Genomic DNA, 21,072 nt, shown 5'->3' with positions numbered 1-21,072 from the left:
GTGGGTCAGGAGCAGGGAATGAATGTTATGTTGCTGCATGTGTTCAGTGGGAAAGAATCACGACCATTTCCACATCAGGGTGGGATCTGAGACACATTAAACCGGTCGGAACATAAATAAAGCCGGAGAGAAGAGCCTTGTTCACTCTGAGGCAGGACTGAAAGGGACATGTCCTGAAAAGCAAGACTGACAATCCATGTTCAAGCATCTTGCTCCAAAATGTCCACTGTGCATTCCCCTCCACAGATGCTGCTGTGTGGTTAAACGTAAATTTGTATCAACTATTAAATTACTTAATGCCTTAAAACTGGGGATATGAAGACAGCTGCCGTGGCGATGACCAGGATGAATTTGCAAGAAAAAGCACAGGACTGGACGTTATACATCATAAGAAAAATTATTCAGCTTTCCAGCGAAGTTTTGATTTCCACTGCCCTTCGTGTGAAGAAGTTTCCCAACTTCATCCGGGTGTGGAGTGTTTCCAATTGAAGATCTGGTCTCTCTTATTCAGGGCTGGGCCCACAAGCGGAACTCCTTTCTCTCTACATGTCCTCTGAACCCCTCCAGCTCCGGGCAGCCGGCACATGGCACTGGAATCCCTATTTGCTGCCCAGCGTCACACTGACCATCAGGCAGTTTGCAGAACAGCAGCTTGATCCACAAGTTGTTTTGTGTGGTCCAGTCTCCTGATTAAATACGGGACAACACTGAAAGGACATCGCGTCACCAGCGGTGAGGATCAGGTTTTTCTGGTTCTGTTACAGTGAACACTCGGGTGTACTTCAAGGGTGAGCACAAAGATACTCCACTGAGCCAACAATCTTCCGGCATTTTAACAGTTCCTGTTACAATGGTGACAAGCAGAATTCAAAATATTTCACCAGGAATCTAGTTTTCATTGTGGTTTTTGACCCCTGTTTCAATCTGCTGGAGCAGCCTCTATCTGCCTGACAGCCATTTCCTCCATACTCTTTGTAATTTGCTGTTTAATTAATGACCCTGTTTTTCTGCCGTGCCTCTGCTTATCTAATGACAAACTCACCCGTTCTTTGTCCAACTTCCACCTGTTTACCTTTGCTACAGCAAGCTACACCTTGCTGACTAAATGCATCCACATTCTCATCACTGCACTGCATCTTGTCACGTCAACTCTCTTGGACTAATTTTCCTGTAATATCCAAGTTTGTATGGCACATCGTCTGACCATGTTACAAACTTTTCCGCTTCTCTCGTGAATCCCAGAGATTCGCTCCTCAGGTCACGGTGTGGCGTGAATGTTACTTCCTACCTATCAGCCCAGGACTGGACATTGTCCAGGTCTTGCTGTATTTGTGTTGTGGGCTGCTTCATTATCTGAGGAGTGGCAGATAGTGCTGAACATTGTTCGGTCGTCAGTGACCATCCTGATCTCTGACCTTACGACAAACATAGGATCATTGATTAAGCAGCTGAGAATGTTTGGAAATAGGACACCGGTCTGAGGAGTTCCTGCAGAGATGTCCTGTGGCTGAGATGAGCAGCTTCCAAACACGATCGCTACCTTCTTCGTACTGGTGATGGTTCCAGCCACTGGAGTGATTTCTCCCGATTCCCAGTGATTACCCCGTTATTCCTTTCATCGTACTCTTTAGTTTAGAATTTAAAGTGTTTTATGGCTTTGCTCTGTACTGCACTGATGGTGAAAGCCCGGAGGCTCCTGTACCTTCTTCCTGGTGGCAGCAGATAGGAGAGAGCATGGTCTGGGTGCTGGGACTCCTTCATAATCAGCTCCTTTGTCTTGCTGACTTTAAACGAAACATTGTTGTTGTGGCACCATCAGCCAGATTTTCAAACTGCCTCCTGTATGCTGACTCATGGAGCCATAGAACACTGCAGCACAGAAACTAGCCCCATCTAGTCTGTGCCAAAACATTAATCTGCTTAGCCCCATCGACCTGCACATGAACCATATCCCACCGTAACCCTCCCATGCATGTAACTGTCCAAATTTCTCTTAACACCACCCTCTGAGAAAGGAAGTCTCCCCTCATACATTTTCCCTTTAACATTTCATCTTTCACCCTTCACCTATTTTCACCAGTTCTAGTCTCACCCAACCACAGTGGAAAATGCCTGCTTGAATCCCTCAATTCTCTACGCTCTCGGGAATGAATTCGTAATCTCTTCAACCTTTCCCTATAACTCAGGTCCTCAAGTCCTAACAACATCTATGTAAATTTTCTCTGCACTCTTTCAAACTTTCTTGTAGGTAGGGGACCAAAACGAGACAACTCTCCAAATTAGATCTCACCCACGTCTGATGCAACTTCAACATAACATTCTGTACTCAATACATTGATTTATGAAGGCCTATGTGCCAAAAGCTTTCTTTATGACTCTTTGAAGAAGTTATGGATCCCAAATCCCTCTGTTCTATTGCACTTCTCAGTGCTCTGCCACTCACTATGTAAGACCTACAGTGGTTATCATCCCGACCTGCAATACAGTTCCTCACACTTGTCTGCATTAAATTCGATCTGCCATTTTTCAGCCCGTTTCACCAGCTGGTCTCGATCCTGCTGCAGGCTTCAATAGTCTTCCTCGCTTCTATCACGAACTTCCTCTGGGTATCTTCTGGCTTGAGCGTTCACTGAGATCTTTGGCCGTCTGACGTACCCACCTGCTTCAAGCGGGCTTGAATTCTACCGGTACGTAAGAAGAACTTGGAACCTACCTCAATGACTATCGTCCAGTAGCATTTTTCATTTCAGTAGAGTTTTCATTTCAGAGGACCTGTCCTGGGCCCAGTAAATAAGTGTAATTATTGAAAAAAACTTGACAGTATGTCTACTACATTAGAACTTAGCAAAGATTTGGCATGCTATCTAAAATTTTGACAAATTTCTATAGTTGAGTGCTGGAGAGTATATTGACTGGCTGCATCGCAGCCTTGCATTGGCATGCCAATGTCTTTGAGCTGAAACAAGTATTAGATAGAGCCCAATCCATCACAGGTAAAGCTCTTCCCACCACTGAGCAGAGCTACATGGAGCACTGTCGCAGGATAGCAGCATCCATCATCAGGAACCACATCAGGGCCTCTGCATCAGGAAGAAGGTACAGGAGCTTCAGGACTCACACCACAAAGTTCAAAAATAGTTACTACCCCTCAACCATCAGGCTACTGAACTAGAGAGGATAACTTCACTCCCATCACTGAATTGTTCCCACAACCTATGTACTCATTTTCAAGGAATCCTCATCTCATGTTCTCAATACTTATTTATTAATTATTTATGTATTATAAAAACTATTATTTCTTATTTTACGTAAACAACAGGAATTCTGCAGATGCTGTAAATTTAAGCAACACACATCAAAGTTGCTGGTGAACGCAGCAGGCCAGGCAGCATCTCTAGGAAGAGGTGCAGTCGACGTTTCAGGCCGAGACCCTTCATCAGGACTAACTGAAGGAAGAGTCACTCACTCTTCTTTCAGTTAGTCCTGACGAAGGGTCTTGGCCTGAAACGTCGACTGCACCTCTTCCTAGAGATGCTGCCTGGCCTGCTGCGTTCACCAGCAACTTTGATGTGCATTTCTTATTTTACTTTCTTTTTGTATTTACAATTTGTTGTCATTTGCCTACTGGTTGTCGGCTCTGTTGGTGCGGTCTCTCCTTGATTCTATCATTGGTTTTATTGAGTATGCCCACAAGAAAATGAATGTCAGGGTTGTAAGTAAACTGTACTTTGCTAGTAAATTTACTTTGAACCTTGTCCACTACATCACCAAACTTATTGTCATTCATAAATTTGCTGATCCAATTGCATAGAAACAAAGCCCACAAAGCTGTGCCGAACATGTTCTTACCTTAGAACTGTCTAGGCTTACCCATAGCCCTCTATTTTTCTAAGCTCCATGTACCCATCCAGTAGTCTCTTAAAAGACCCCATTGTTTCCGCCTCCACCTCTGCCGTTGGCAGCCCATTCCACGCACTCAGCACTCTCTGCGTAAAAATCTAACCCCTGACATCTCCGCTGTACCTACTTCCAAGCACTTTAAAAGTATGCCCTCTCGTGCTAGCCATTTCAGCCCTGGGGAAAAGCCTCTGAATATCCACACGATCAATGCCTCTCATTATCTTGTACACCTCTAACCACGTTATCATCGTTGATATAGATGACAAACAACAAGAGACGCAGCACCAGCCCTGCAGTACACGACTAGTCACAGGCCTCCAGTCAGAGAGGCAACCATCTACACACACTCTCTGACATCGTCAGCAAAACCACCGTAGAATGAAGTCTAGTTGTGACTTATGGACGGCCATCTCAAGAGCAAAAGAGAAATTCTGATTGAGGATAGAGGAGGAATCGGATGTACATCAGCTCTGGAAAGGTTTGCAGGCTATTAGATCCAGAGAAGCGAACTTAACATCATAAATGTCACCGATAAATCACTGCCTTTTATGCCGGGTTTGAAAGGGAGAATCCCTACAGCACCCGGTGACCCTGTGATCTCTGCATTCGGAGGCCAACATAAGATTATCTTTCAAGAAGGTGAACCCTTTACAAGGTGACAGGCCCCGATGGAGGACCTGGTAAGGTTCTTTAAGTGTGTGCCAACCAACTGGTGGGTGTGTTCAAAGACATTTTCAGTTTGTCATTGCTACAGGTTGAAGTTCCCACCTGCCTCAAAGGGACATCAATTATACCAGTTCCGAAGAACACCAGGGTGAGTAGCCTTGATGACTATCGTCCAGTAGTACTCACATCTACAGTGATGAAGTGCTTTCAGAGTTTGGTTATGCCTAGAATCAACTCCTGTATCAGCAAGGACCTGGACCCAATGCAATTTGCCTATAGCCACAATAGGTCTCCAGTGGATTTGATCTCATTGGCTCTCCAGATGGCCCTGGATCACCTGGACCATACAAATACCCAAGTCAGGATGCTGTTTCTTGACAATAGCTCAGTGTTTAACACAATCATTCCTATAAGTCTGATCAAAAAGTTCCACATCCTGGGCCTCCGTACATCCCTTTACAAGTGTATCCTCACATTCCTGACCAGAAGACTGAAATCTGTGTGGATCAGAAATAACACATCCACCTCTCTGATAATCAACACTGGCACACCTCAGGGATGTGTGCTTATCTCACTGTTCTACTCTCTCTACACCCATGACTATGTGGCTAAACACAGCTTAAATGTCATCGAGAAATTTACTGATGACACAACTATTGTTGGCAGAATTTCAGATGGCGATGAGAAGGCGTACAGGAACGAGATATATCAGCTAGTTGAGTGGTGTCCCATCAAGAAGCCTTTACACACAACATCAGTGAGAACAAAGAATTGATTGTGGACTTCAGAAAGGGGGAGACTAGAGGACACACACCAGTCCTCATAGAGGGATGAGAAGTGGAAAGATGGAGAAATTTCAACTTCCTGGGTGTCCATATCTCTGAGGATCTATCGTGGACACAACGTATCGATACAGCTGCAAATAAGGCATATCAGCAGCTATACCTTGGAGCTTGAGGAGATCAGGTACGTCACTAAAGACACTGGCAAATTTCTACAGATGTACCATGGCGAGGATTCAAACTGGCTGCATCACCGTCTGGGATGGTGGGTGGCTTTGCACAGCATCAAAATAAGCTGTAGAATGTTGCAGACTTCGCCAGCTCCATCAGGGGTACTCGCCTACCCAGCATCCAGGACATCTTCAAGAAGCAAGGCCTCAAAAAGATTTAAAACTTCCCAACCTGATACCACCTCGTTCTAATGATTTGATTTTGTTTTTTTTTTTAACCAACGCTTCTTCCTCTGCCTGCCTGCTTGTCCTTTTAATACAATATGTATCCTTAGACATTAAGCTCCCAGCAATAAGCTTTCAGCCACAATTCAGTGGTGCTCACAACATTATACCTGCCATTCTTTAACTGTGCTACAAGTTCATCTGCCTTATTCCATAAGCTGTGGGTCCTGTATTCACCCTTATCGAATTGTCCACCTTTTACATTGCAACATTAAGTGGGGTGGAGATTATTAGGTACGTTCCAGTGAGACATTGAAAGTATGGTAGGGTACAGGAACCATGGTGTACAAAGGCTGTTGTAAATCTACTCAAGAAGAAAAGAGGAGCTTACAAAAGGTTCATAAAACTAGGTAATGTTAGAGATCTAGAAAATTATATGGCGAGCAGGAAGGATCTGAAGAATGAAATCAGTAGAGCCAGAAGAGGCCATGAGAAGGCCTTGGCGAGCAGGATTCAGGAAAACCCCAAGGCATTCTACAAGTATGTGAAGAACAAGAGGATAAGACGTGACAGAATAGGACCAATCAAGTGTGACAGTGGAAAAGTGTGTATGGAACCGGAGGAGATAGCAGAGATACTTAACGAATGCTTTGCTTCAGCATCCTCTGCAGAAAAGGATCTTGGTGAATTTAGGAATGACTTACAGTGGACTGAAAATCTTGAGCATAAAGACATTAAGAAAGAGTATGTGCTGGAGCTTTTGGAAAGCATCAAGTTGGATAAGTCGCCGGGACTGGATGAGATGTACCCCAGGCTACTGTGTGAGGCCAGGGAGGAGAATGCTGAGCCTCTGGTAATGATCACTGCATCATCAAAGGGGACAGGAGAGGTTCCGGAGGATAGAGGGTTGCGGATGTTGTTCACAAATTCAAGAAAGGGAGTAGGGATAGCCCTGGAAAATATAGTCCAGTGAGTCTTAATTCGTTGGTTGGTAAGTTGATGGGGAAGATTCTGAGAGTCAGGATGATAAACATTTGGAGAGACATAACATGATTAGGAATAGGCAGCATGGCTTTGTTAAAGGCAGGTCATGCCTTACGAGCCTGATAGAATTTTTTGACGATGTGACTAAACACATTGATGAGGCTGTAGCAGTAGATGTAGTGTATATAGATTTCAGTAAGGAACTTGATAAGGTACCCCATGCCAGGCTTATTAAGAAAGTAAGGAGGCATGAGATCCAAGGGGACCTTGCTTTGTGGATCCAGAATTGGCTTCCCCGCAGAAGGCAAAGAGTGGTGATAGACAGGTGATATTCTGCATGAAGGTCGGTGACCAGTGGTGTGCCTCAGGGATGTGATCTGGAACCCGTCTCTTCGTGATTTTTATAAGTGACCTGGATGAAGAAGCGGAGGGATGGGTTAGTAAATTTGCTGATGACACAAAGGTTGGGGATGTTGTGGATGGTGTCGAGGGCTATCAGAGGTTACAGAGGGACATCAATAGGATGCAAAACTGTGCTGAGAAGTGGCAGATGGAATTCAATCCAGATAAGTGTGAGGTGGTTCACATTGGTAGATCAAATATGATGGGAGAATATGATAAACTCTTGCCTGTATGGAGGATCAGAGGGATCTTGTGGTCCTGGTCCACAGGTCACTCAACGCTGCTGCACAAGTTGACTGTGCATTTAAGAAGGCCTTCATCAACCGTAGAATTGAGATCAAAAGCTGAGAGATAATCTCACAGCTCTATAGGACCCTGGTCAGACTCCACTTGGAGTACTGTGCTCATTTCTGGTGACCTCACTACAGGAAGGATGTGGAAACTATAGAAATGGCGCAGAGGAGATTTACAAGGACCTTGCTTGGATTGGGGTGCATGTCTTATTTCGATAGATTCAATGAACTTGTCCTTTTCTCCTGGGAGGGACAGGGGATGAGAGGTGACCTGATGGAAGTGTGATGATGAGAGGCATTGATCGTGTGGATAGTCAGTCTTTTTCCCAGGGCTGAAATGGCTGCCACAAGAGGGCACGGTCTAAAGGTGCTTGGAACTAGGTAAAGAAGAGATGTCAGGGGTAATAATTTTACACAGAGAGTGGTGAGTGCGTGGAATGGGCTGCCGGAGACGGTAATAGAGGCGGTTACAATAGGGTCTTCAAAGAGTCTCCTCGATAGGTTACATGGAGCTTAGAAAAGTAGAGGGCTGTTGGTAACCCTAGCTAACTTCTAAATGATCACATATTCGGCGCGACATTGTGGGCCAAAGGGCTTGTATTGCGCTGCAGGTTTTCAATGCTTTCATGTTTCACCCCGTTGTTTGCAATTTTACACTATCAACGTCCTCTCCTTGCTCGGTGTCTCATTACACACTACCTCCGTTGGAGACCAACTATCTCACCTCAGCCCTGTCATGCCTGTTCTGATACATCTGCCAAATTACATTAACACCACCTGAACAACACTAATCAACCTGCCCTCAAGGATATTGGACCCCGTCGTGTTCAGGTGCAACCCATCACATTTGTACAGGTCATACCTTCCCAAGAAGAGACCCCAGTGATTCATAAATCTGAACCCCTGCCCCCTGCACGAGTTCCTCAGCCACACATTCACCTGCCAAACCATCGTTTTCCTACCCTCACTGGATCAGACACAGTCAGCAATCCAGAGATTACTACCTGGAGGTCTTGCTAGTCAGCTTTCTACGTAGCTCACCAAAATCTCTCTACATGACCACTAATCTTGTCTACCTATGTAACTGGTGCCAATATGCGTCAAGACCTCTAGCTGATCACCCTCGTCCTGATCCAAAACATCCCTGACCCTGGCACTTAGGAGGCAACATACCATCCGGGTGTCTCTATCACTCCCACAGAATCTCGTCTCTATTCCTCTATGGCATCTCATATCAACACTGCAGTCCTCTTCAGCACTCTGCTATTCTGAGGCACAGCACCAGACTCGCTGCCAGAGGCCCTGTCACTGCAGCTCCCCACTGTGGAGTGGCGTGAATTGAACTCTGAACTCCGGAGCTCAGCGGGCCATAATAGCGTTGTGCTAACCGCTATGCCTCCCTACAATTTACATGCATTTGGGAACTTTATGTGGTGTGTTGGTCGTGGTCACCAATATAAATGAGTGAAAATAAACCTGGTTCTGATTCTGAACTCGAAGGAGCAATTGGCGTCTGCGTTGAGAGGGATCGCAGCTCATTGTTTTATGGGAAGGATGTAATAGAGAAATGGAGGTCATTTAAAGGTGAAATTTTGAGGGTGCAGGATCTTTGTGTTCCTGTTGGGTTGAAGGGAGGGGTTGGAGGTTTGGGAGAGCCATGATTTTCAAGGGATATTTAGTTCGGAGAAAGAGAAGGATCTACAATAAATGTAGGCAGCTTGGAGTTAATGAGGTGCTCGAGGAATATAAAGAATGTAAGGAGAATCTTAAGAAAGAAATTGGAAAGCCTAAAGGAAGATGAGAAGCTGCTTTGGCAAGTAGTGTGAAAATAAATCCAGAGGGTTTCTCCAGTTACATTGGTAGCAGAAGGATAAAGAGGGATAGAATTGGTACCTTGGAGGGTCGGAGTGGACGGCTATGTGCGGAGCCAAGAGAGAGGGGGGGGAAATTTTGAACAATTTCTTTTCTTCAGTGTTTGCTAGGGAGAAGGATGTTGAGTTGTGAAAGGTAAAGGAAACAAGAAGGGTAGTTGTACAAAGTGTGACGATTAAGGAAGGGGAAGTACTGGTGCTTTTAAGGAATGTAGAGGTGGGTGGGTCTCCGGGTCCGGACGGGATGTTCCCTGGGACCTTGAGGGAGGTTGGTGTGGAGGTGGCAGGGGCTCTGACGGAAATGTTTCGTGTCATTGGAGGCGGGGATGATGCTGGAGGATTGACGTGTTGCTCATGTGGTTCCATTATTTAGGAGGGGTTCTGGGAGTGGGCCTGGCAATTGTTGGCCTCTATCAGGTCAGCTCTAGTCCTCCTTTACCAGCATCCTGGTAAATGTCTTCTGCACCCTCTCCAAAGCCTCTGCATCTTTCTTATAATAGGGCAACCAGAACTGTATGCAGTATTCCAGATGTGGCACAACTAGAGTTTCATAAAGTTGAAACATAACTTCATGACGTTTGAACTCAGTGCCTCGACTAGTAAAGGCAAGCATACGATGTACCTTCTGTTACGGACCAGCAACAATAGATGTAGAATGGAGCCGGGGAATTATTGCTAAACAATTAAATTTATTAACATTTACGCAGAAATATAGAAAATTAAACAAATGACTAACTTGAACAGAAGTTAACAGCGTTATGCGTCTGTAGCTCCCAAACAGTCAAACTTAGAAACAGTTCTGAACAAAGTCTTACTCAAGCACAGTCTTAGAGCAGCAGTTTAAAATCCCATCGATTTTTAACGACTCCTTACCGACCGACTCCCTAATGAGCGACAGACTCAATAAATGACTGTGACTCTTTTTAAACAGTCGGGAATATGTCATCACGTGACTCTTACAGGAAAAAAAGTCATGGATTCCCAGTAAACCATGTGGCTCCTCCAGGAATCGAAACTACAAGCTTCCAGCGTGGTTTGTTGCCTCCCGGGTGCCAGGGTCCGGGATGTCTCTGACCGGGTGCACGACATCCTGGTACGAGGGGGAAGGCAACCAGAAGTCGTGATACATGTTGGGACCAATGACGTAGGCAGGAAGAGAGCTGAGGTCCTGAAGTGTGAGTTTCGGCAACTAGGCAGAAGACTGAAGAACAGGACCTCAAGGGTGACATTCTCAGGATTGCTGCCAGTGCTACGTGACAGAGATGGTAAGAATTGGAGGAGATGGCAGTTGAATGCGTGGCTGAGGAGTTGGTGCAGGGAGCAGGGTTTAGATTTTTGGATCATTGGGATCTCTTCTGGGGAAGGTGAGACCTGTACAGATTGGGTGGGTTGCACCTGAACTCGAGGGGGAGCAATATCCTTGCAGGTAGGTTTGCTAGCATGGTTCGGGAGGGTTTAAACTAATTTGCAAGGGGGATGGGACCCAGAGCGATAGAGCAGTGAAAGAAGTTCATGGAGTAAAGCCAGACAGAAAACCAGAGAAAAACTACAGCACAGAAACAAGCCTTTTGGCCCTTCTTGGCTGTGCCGAACCATTTTCTGCCTAGTCCCACTGACCTGCACAGGGACCATATCCCTCCATACACCTCCCACCCATGTATCTGTCCAATTTATTCTTAAATGTTAAACAAGAACCTGCATTTACCATCTTGTTTGGCAGCTCATTCCACACTCCCACCACTCTCTGTGTGAAGAAGCCCCCCCGCCTGTTCCCTTTAAACTTTTCCCCCTTCACCCTCAACCCATGTCCTCTGGTTTTTTTCTCCCCATGCCTCAGTGGAAAAAGCCTGCTTACATCGATACCCATCATAATTTTATATACTGCTATCAAATCTCCCCTCATTCTTCTACGCTCCAGGGAATAAAGTCCTAACCTATTCAACTTTCTCTGTAACTGAGTTTCTCAAGTCCTGGCAAAAGGAGCTGGTGGCAGACCTGAGGAGAGCTAAGGTACCGGTGACCCCTGTTTCCATCCAGAGGGTCAGTGTGGATGTGGTGGAGGATTACAAATACCTGGGGATACGAATTGACAATAAACTGGACTGGTCAAAGAACACTGAGGCTGTCTACAAGAAGGGTCAGAGCCGTCTCTACTTCCTGAGGAGACTGAGGTCCTTTTGCATCTGCCGGATGATGCTGAGGATGTTCTACGAGTCTGTGGTGGCCAGTGCTATCATGTTTGCTGTTGTGTGCTGGGGCAGCAGGCTGAGGGTAGCAGACACCAACAGAATCAACAAACTCATTCGTAAGGCCAGTGATGTTGTGGGGATGGAACTGCACTCTCTGACGGTGGTGTCTGAAAAGAGGATGCTGTCCAAGTTGCATGCCATCTTGGACAATGTCTCTCATCCACTACATAATGTACTGGTTGGGCACAGGAGTACATTCAGCCAGAGACTCATTCCACCGAGATGCAGCACAGAGCATCATAGGAAGTCATTCCTGCCTGTGGCCATCAAACTTTACAACTCCTCCCTTGGAGGGTCAGACACCCTGAGCCAATAGGCTGGTCCTGGACTTATTTCCTGGAATAATTTACATATTACTAATTAATTATTTATGGTGCAACTGCAACGAAAACCAATTTCCCTCGGGATCAATAAAGTATGACTATGACTATTTGATACGAATCCACACGGTTGGCTTATTCAGAAAGTCAGAAGGCATCGGATCCAGGGAAGGCCAGGTGGATTCAAGATTGGCTTTCCTGCAGAAGGCAAAGGGTCGTGGTGCAGGGAGTACATTTGGATTGTGACTAGTGGTATCCCACAAGGATCGGTTCTGGGATCTCTGCTTTTCGTGATTTTTATTAACGACCTGGATGTGGGGGTACAAGGGTGGGTTGGCAAGTTTGCAGACGACAAGAAGGTTGGTGGTGTTGTAGAGAGTGCAGAGAATTGTCGAAGATTGCAGAGAGGCATTGATAGGATGCAGAAGTGGGCTGAGAAGTGGCAGATGAAGTTCATCCCAGAAAAGTGTGAGGTGGTACACTTTGGAAGGACAAACTCCAAGGCAGAGTACAAAGTAAATGGCAGGATACTTGGTAGTGTGGAGGAGCAGAGGGATCTCGGGGTACATGTCCACAGATACCTGAAAGTTGCCTCACAGGTGGATAGGGTAGTTCAGAAAGCTTATGTGGTGTTAGCTTTCAGAAGTTAGGGATAGAGTTTAAGAGTCTCGAGTTGATGATGGAGCTCTATAAAACTCTTGTTAGGCCACACTTGGAGTAGTGTGTCCATTTCTGGTCGCCTCACTATAGGAAGGATGTGGAAGCATTGGAAAGGGTACAGAGGAGATTTACCAGGATGCTGCCTGGTTTGGATCATGCATTATGATCAGAGATTAAGGGAGCTAGGGCTTTACTCTTTGGAGAGAAGGAGGATGAGAAGAGACATGATAGAGGTGTACAAGATAATAAGAGGAATAGATAGGGTGGATAGCCAGCGCCTCTTCCCCAGGGCACCACTGCTCAATACAAGAGGACATGGCTTTAAGGTAAGGGGTGGGAAGTTCAAGGGAGATATTAGAGGAAAGTTTTTTACTCAGAGAGTGGTTGGTGCGTGGAATACACTGCCTGAGTCAGTGGTGGAGGCAGATACACTAGTGAAATTTGAGAGACTACTAGACAGGTATATGGAGGAATTTAAGGTGGGGTGGATTATATGGGAGGCAGGGTTTAAGGCTCGGTACAACATTGTGGGCCGAAGAGCCTGTACGGTGCTGTACTATTCTATGTTCTATGTTCTATAAGACTGTAGATACATCGTCCGCACTAGACAGGATAATTTTGAAAACGCCGGTTTTGCATAAAAACGACAGGCGTCCACACTAGGCGTTTTTGAAAATACCTCTGTCTGCATTAAAACGGATACTTGGGCGAATCTCCTCCTACCGGCCATGCGCAGGACACACAGAAAACAAGCGAAGAGGAAACGGTATATTTGGTGCGTGTTTGTCCAGTTACAGACTAGAAAAACTTAAAACGAAATTGCCAAAAGAAAGACTTCGTGCGCGTTTGTCCAGAAACATTTCCTGCAGCCATAGTCTCTTCACCGATGAAAGGGATGACAGCTGCAACTAAATGCAATGAGGTTTGTTACTGGGCAAAAGTGAAATTTGCTGTTTCCTCATTTCCTCTTTTGCCCAGTAACTCGTTTTATGCCTTTTTTTGCCATAAAACGAGTTACTGGGCAAAAGTGACAATTGCATCTATTGAATGTTTGCACAAGCAATACATTAATAAAGCACCTTGTTAAATGTATAAAACATGTCTGCATCAGTTTTATCTTGTATTTCCATACAATGTTACATTCGGCTGTTACTCATCTATTGTCAGATATTGTTGTTGTGGTGTTGGAGGTTGCGTTGAAGAAAACAATGAAATGTTGCGCTGCCGCCACCATTTGTTCCGGCACGTCATGACAGCGGTTTTAGAAATAGCCGGTTAGCCCGTACACACTACGCTGGTTTTTAGGCGTTTTCAGATTCGTTCACTCTGGAGAACGTTTCCGAAAATTCCGTTTTTGGGAGAGTAAAACATCATTTCAATGCGGACGGAGGGCCAAAACGAAGAGAAAAAGCTTCGGTTACGGATTTATGCGGTCGAGTGTGGACGTAGCCTTCGTAAATGAAACTAATATCACGTAACATCCACAGGAATCAAAACTGTGGACCCATAACATTTCTGAACCAGCCTATCAACCTGTGTAGCTACCGTCAGGGAGATATAAACTTGGACGCTAACCTCCCTCTGCAGAGAGTGCACTGGGCAGGTCAGGCACCATATATGAACTGAAGGACAGAGTTAACCTTCCAGAGCAACACAGAAAATGCTGCAGGTAATCGGCAGGTCAGGGAGCATCTAACGAATGGAATAGATAGTCAACTCTTCAGGACAAGGACTTTGATTCGTAGTAAAGAGGAAGAACGCGGGGTTCGCTCCATCTATCACAATAGGCAGAATTCCCAGTGGCCATCCGTTTAAATTCGACTTCACGTTCCCATTCCGACATTTCAGTCCTCTACCCTACTACTATGATAAAACCATGGGACTGGCATCTCCTTAGAGCAAGGGGTTTAGATGGGGTGGAGTTTGTTAGTTGTGTTTAGGAAGATTTCCTGACGCAATATCTAGAGGAGGCTGTACTTGATCTGCTATTGGAATACGAACCTGGTCCGTGGGAGAGAAGATTGGAGGTTGTGATCACAACTCTATCTCCTTTACCATAGCGCTGGAGAGGGGTAGGAGCAGAAAATTTGAGAAAAAAATTAACTGGTCTAGGGGAAAATATGATGCTATTAGGCAGGGACTTGGGAACATAAATTGGGAGCAGATGTTCTGAGGGAAATGCACGGCAGAAATGTGATAAATGTTCAGGGAACATTTGCAAGGTGTTCTTCATAGATACGTGCCACTGAGGCAGGGAAGGGATGGTAGGGTAAACCGTGGTGTGCAAAGGGATGTAGAAAATCGAGCTAAGAAGAAAAGAAAAACTTACGAAAGATTCAAGAAACTAGGTATTATTAGAGCTCCAGATAATCACAGGGGTGCCAGGAAGGAGGTCAAGAATGGAATTAGGATAGCAAGAATTGTCAATGAGAAGGCATTAGCCAATAGGATTCAGGACAACCCCAAGGCATTCTGCGAGTATGTGAAGAGGAAGACAACACGCCGTGTGAGTATAAAACCAGTCAGGAGTGAGATTGGAAGCAATGTGCGTGGAGCTGGGGAATGTAGTGAAGGTACATAATGAATACTTTGCTTCAGTATTCACCACTGCAAAGGAACTTGGCAGTTGTGGGGATGACTTAAAGCGGACTGAAACGATTGAGTGTGTAGACATTAAGAAATAGATGTGCTGGGTAGTGAGTTAGATAAGTCGCCGGGACTGGACAAGATGTATCCCAGGCTACAGTGGGAAGCGAGGGAGGAAATTGTTGAGCCTCTTGTGATGGTCTTTGCATCATTAATAGTGACGGGAGAAGTACCAAAGTATTGGAAGGCTACAAACGTTGTTCCGTAGTTCAGGGAAGGAAGCAGTGATAACCCAGAAAATTATGGACCAGTGAGTCTTACTTCAGTGATGGGCAAGTTATTCCAGAAGATCTTGAGAGGCAGGATTTCTTAGCAGTTGGAGAGACATAATCTGATTAGAGATTAGTCAACATGGCTTTTTCATGTCTTACGACCCTGATTAAAATCTTTGAGGCTACATTGATGGACGAAGAGCAGTGGACGTAGTGCATATGGATTTCAGAAACGCATTTGATAAGGTTCCTCATGCGAGGCTCATTCAGAAAGTAATGAGCCATGGACTCAAGCAGACCTTGCTTTGTGGATCCAGAACTGGGTTGACCACCAAAGGCAAAGGGTAGTTGTGGATGGTTCGTATTCTGCACGGAGGTCTGTGACCAGTGCTGTTCTGCAGGGATCTGTTCCAGGACACCTCCTCTTTGTGAGTTTTATAAATGTCCTGGATGGGGAAGCAGAAGTGTGGGTTAGTAAGTTTGCTGATGATACAAAAGCTAAGCGTGTTGTGGATAGTCTGCAAGGTTGTCGGAGTTTACAGCGGGACATCGGTCTGATGCAGATCTGGGCTGAGAAGTGGTAGATTGAGTTCAAACCAAATAAATGAGCAGTGACTCATTTCCGAGGGTCACATTTGAAGGCAGAATATAATATTAATGGTAAGACGCTTAGCAGTGTGAAAGATCAGTAAGATCTTGGGGTCCATGTCCAAAGGACACTCAAAGCTGCTGCGCAGGTTGACAGTGTTGTTAAGACGTACGGTATGTTGGCCTTCATCAACCGAGGGATTGAGCACAAGAGCCGTGAGGTAATGTTACAGCTATATAAGACTTCAGGTAGACCCTGTTTGGAGTACTGTGTTCAGTTCTGGTCACCTCATTACAAGAAGGATGTGGATACTATAGAGAGGGTGCAGAGGAGGTTTACAAGGATGTTCAAGCAACACACACACAAAAATGATGATCAACGCAGCAGGCCAGGCAGCATCTATAGGAAGGGGTACAGTCAACGATTCGGGCCGAGACCCTTCGTCAGGGCTAACTGAAAGAAGAGATAGTAAGAGATTTGAAAGTTGGAAGGAGAGGGGAGATCCGAAATGATAGGAGAAGACAGCAGGGGGAGGGATGGAGCTCAGAGATGGAAAGTTGATTGGCAAAAGGGATACGAGGCTGGAGAAGGGAGAGGATCATGGGAGGGGAGGCCTAGGGAGAAAGAAAGGAGGAGGGGGATCCCAGAGGATGGGCAAGGAGTTATAGTGAGAGGAACAAAGGTAGAAAACAGAGAAAGAAAAAAGGGGGAAAAGGGGAAAAATTAATAATAAAAATAAATAAGTAAGGGATGGGATACGAAGGGGAGGGGGGCATTATTGAAAGTTAGAGAAGTCAATGTTCATGCCATCAGGTTGGAGGCTACCCAGACGGAATATAAGGTGTTGTTTCTCCAACCTGAGTGTGGCTTCATCTTTACAGTAGGGGAGGCGGTGGATAGACATGTCAGAATGGGAATGGGACGTGGAATTAAAATGTGTAGCCACTGGGAGATCTTGCTTTCTCTGGCGGACAGAGCGTAGGTGTTCAGCGAAACGGTCTCCCAGTCTGCGTCGGGTCTCGTCAATATATAGAAGGCCACATCGGGAGCACCGGACGCAGTATACCACCCCAGTTGACTCACGGGTGAAGTGTCGCCTCACCTGGAAGGACTGCCTGGGGCCCTGAATGGTAGTTAGGGAGGAAGTGTAAGGGCATGTGTAGCACTTGTTCTGCTTACAAGGATAAGTGCCGGGAGGGAGATCGGTGGGAAGGGATGGTGGGGGGTGGGGGGGAATGGACAAGGGAATCGCGTAGGAAGCGATCCTTGAGGAAAGCAGAAGGGAGTGGGGGGAAGATGTGCTTCTGGTGGGATCCTGTTGGAGGTGGCGGAAGTTACGGAGAATTACATGTTGGACCCGAAGGCTGGTGGGGTGGTTTGTGAGGACAAGGGGAACCCTATTCCTGTGGGGTGGCGGGAGGATGGGGTGAGAGCAGATGTGCGTGAAATGGGAGAGATGCGTTTGAGAGCAGAGTTGATGGTGGAGGAAGGGAAGCCCCTTTCTTTGAAAAAAGGAGGACATCGCCTTCGTCCTGGAATGAAAAGCCTCATCCTGAGAACAGATGCGGCGGAGACGGAGGAATTGCGAGAAGGTGATGGCATTTTTGGAAGAGACAGGGTGAGAAGAGGAATAGTCCAGGTAGTTGTGAGAGTCCGTAGGCTTATAGTAGACATCAGTGGATAAGCTGTCTCTAGATACAGAGACAGAAAGATCTAGAAAGGGGAGGGAGGTGTCGGAAATGGACCAGGTAAACTTGAGGGCAGGGTGAAAGTTGGAGGCAAAGTTAATGAGGTCAACGAACACAGCATGCGTGCAGGAAGCAGCGCCAATGCAGTCGTCGATGTAGCGAAGGAAAAGTGGGGGACAGATACCAGTATAGCATTGGAACATGGATTGTTCCACAAAGCCAGCAAAAAGGCAGGCATGGCTGTGACCTGTACAGGTGCCCATGGCTACACCTTTATCTTGGAGGAAGTGGGAGGAGCCAAAGGAGAAATTAAGAGTAAGAACTAATTCCGCTAGACGGAGCAGAGTGGTGGTAGAGGGGAACTGGTTAGGTCTGGAATCCAAAAAGAAGCGTTGAGCTTTGAGACCTTCCTGGTGGGGGATGGAAGTATATAGGGACTGGACTTCCATGGTGAAAATAAAGGGAACTTAAAATCATTGAAAATAATTCAGAGCGTGAGAAGTGTCACGAACATAGGTAGGAAGGGATTGAACAAAGGGGGATAAAGCAGTGTCGAGGAATGTAGAAATGAGTTCGGTGTGGCAGGAGCAAGCTGAGACAATGGGTCTGCCTGGACAGGCAAGTTTGTGGATCTTAAAATGCTGGCATCTATGCTGCCTTCGCCAGGACTGGAAATGAAGGGGGACGATGCCAGAGGTGGGAGCGAGAAGAAGGAAGACAATATAGAAGCTGACAGGTGAAACCGGGACTCGTACACGAAACACAGAGCCAGGACTCTTCCTTTGGAAAAGGACTTGGGGCCGGGGCTCTACACAGAATGCTGAACACAACGAGACAGATCCCAAAACTAGGTAGCAGCAAACGGCCGGACATACGTAGCGAAGGCGTAGACACAGAGATAGTTCTAACTCAACGATAGACAGTTCCTTACCTTGACACAGCAAGGCTCCGGTCTCGCTCTAGTGGTAGAACTTGACACAGGTTGCGGGCAAGGCTCCAGACGCAGGTTGCAGGGAAGGCTTCAGAAGGAAGGGAAAGGGAAGGGTACAGTTCAGCCTCAGGGTAACGGCAAAGACGGCCTGACTTACCCCACGAAGGTGAGGACGGGATGCTGACGAGACAAACCAGCAACCACACTCGAACCCAGGGCCACTTATATTCCCAGCCCCAAGACGAGCATCAGGTGCCTATGATTAAGCCCAAATGAAAGAAGGGACAGCCGGAAGACCCGGAGCCCTGTGTCCACGGACCGGACCGTGAACCCTTCTCCTGAAACATGCTCTGAAGCCCCGTCATAAGCTCCATTGGGCTTCCCGTCATGCCAGAAACATTTTCCAGCGCTTGCAATTAGCCCACAGAGGTAGCAAAGGGGTTCTGTGTCTTTAAGGATCTCAGTACGTCAGCAGCCCGCCCCCTCAAACTCTCTACCAATCGCTTTCCCTTTACGTCATCTCAGCATTGCCGCTCATCCAGCATCTGAGAGGTCACTCTGTCCAAGTCTTATAGTCCTCTTCCCCTTTAGAGATGGGCTCCATTTCTGAGAACATGCTGAGCCTACGATAGCTGGGAGTTTGAACCTAGGCATTTTGTTATTTGTTCTCCAGGGAGGGAAAGGACGATCCAACTCAGAATGCTCACCCACTCTGGAACACTCATTAGACCTATTACATCAGACCACTCCTTCCCCTCGCTCCGCAGAAACGACAGCAACTTGTCTTTGAAGTCGCCGCCTCCGGCTACAGGAAACTGGGCTTTCGATTCGGCACGCTCGTCTTCACCCCTCCTCCCGGAAAGTATGGACAAACCACGGCGGCCTGAACTCTCCCGTGGCCCGAAAAGTACCAGGCAGTTCCACTATCGTTACATCAGCGGTAGTCTGAACTGAAACAAACTCTTTGCCCGCTACGTATGTCCGTGTGAAGGCGTTTGGCATGGGGGAGTCATTCCAACTATTTCCTGGATTGTCCGGGCCAGTGCAGCAGCAGTGAGTCATTGCTGAGAGAGACGCACCACCCACATGGGTGGGATCAGTGTACTGAGCCTGGACCAGCAGCCCGTCTCTTGGCTCTTAACACCATAAGACACAGGAGCAGAATTAGGCCATTCAACCTATCGAGCCTGCCCATCCATTCCATCACGTGTGATTTATTAATCCTCTCAACCTCATTCTCCTGCCTTCTCCCCGTAGCCTTTGATACCCTGATTAATCCAGAACCTACCAACCTCCGTTTTAAATATACCCAATGACTTGACATCCACAGGCATCTGTGCCAATTAATCCTTCGAGCTAACGAAATCCTTCCTCATATCTCTTCTAAATGATCGCCCTCGATTCTGAGGCTGTGCCCTCTGGTCCTATACTCCCCCGCCCCCCCCCCCACTATAAGAAACATCCTCCCAACATCCACTCTATCCAGGCCTTTCAACATTCGATACACTTCCATGAGAACCTCCCCCATTCTTCTGAATTCCAACGAGTACAGGCCCCGAAACATCAAACCCTTTCATTCCAAGATCCCCTGCTTTTATATTCCATCCTCTGGAAATGGCTGCTAGCATTGCATTTGCTTTGCTTACTCAAGCTGCAAGTTAACCTTCTTGTTTCCCCGGTGACTCGGGAGGGCCGCTACTCATCAAGAAGAAGAGACGGTTCTTCCAGGTGAGTCTTGCCCGACGAAAGGCAATCGGATCGGGGAATGAGTGAGCAGGAGGAACAGACTGCAGAGCAGCCGTCGGCTGAGTGGGGAATGTGACCCAGCCTGCCTAGAACCCCCAGCGACGGCAGGGGACCTCCTGAAAGCCAGCTACATTCCACACAACCCACGTGCTGTCTCCAAACCCCTCAGCTCTCTTCCTCGACACCCAAAGCACCCTGGCCCTGGTTCACTCACCTACAACAACTTGTACCCCTTACTGTCACCCTCATCATAAATCCCAACGCGCTCCCCCTCCCCTCAACGTCCTCAGTCTGGCAGCTTGTTAACCCTCTCACTCATCTCCCTGCATGCACTTATCCCAGCATGCTGAAGTGCTACACCTGCCCATTCACTTCCTCCCTCACCTCCAGTCACAGTCCTTCCAAGTGAGGAAACACTTCACCTGCAAATTGGCTGGCGTCGTCTGCTGCGTTCAGTACCGCCGGCATGGCTTCCTCTACATTGGTGACACTTAATGTAGACTGGGGGACCACTTTATCGAGTACATTCCCTCTATCCGTAAATCAGCAGGATTTCCTGGTAGCCAACCATTTTAATTCCAATCAACATTCCCATTCTGACATTTCAGGACATGGCCTCCACTTCGGCTACGATGAGGCCACTCTCATATTGGAACAACACCTCATATACCATCTGGGTAGCCTCCAGCTTGACGGCATGAACATCAATTTCTCTAACCTGATAAATTTCCCTTCTCC

Source organism: Mobula hypostoma, chromosome 5 (assembly GCF_963921235.1).
Source record: "Mobula hypostoma chromosome 5, sMobHyp1.1, whole genome shotgun sequence".
Lineage (NCBI taxonomy): Eukaryota > Metazoa > Chordata > Chondrichthyes > Myliobatiformes > Myliobatidae > Mobula > Mobula hypostoma.
The sequence above is the reverse complement of the archived record's forward strand: the minus strand, read 5'-3'. Positions refer to the sequence as shown.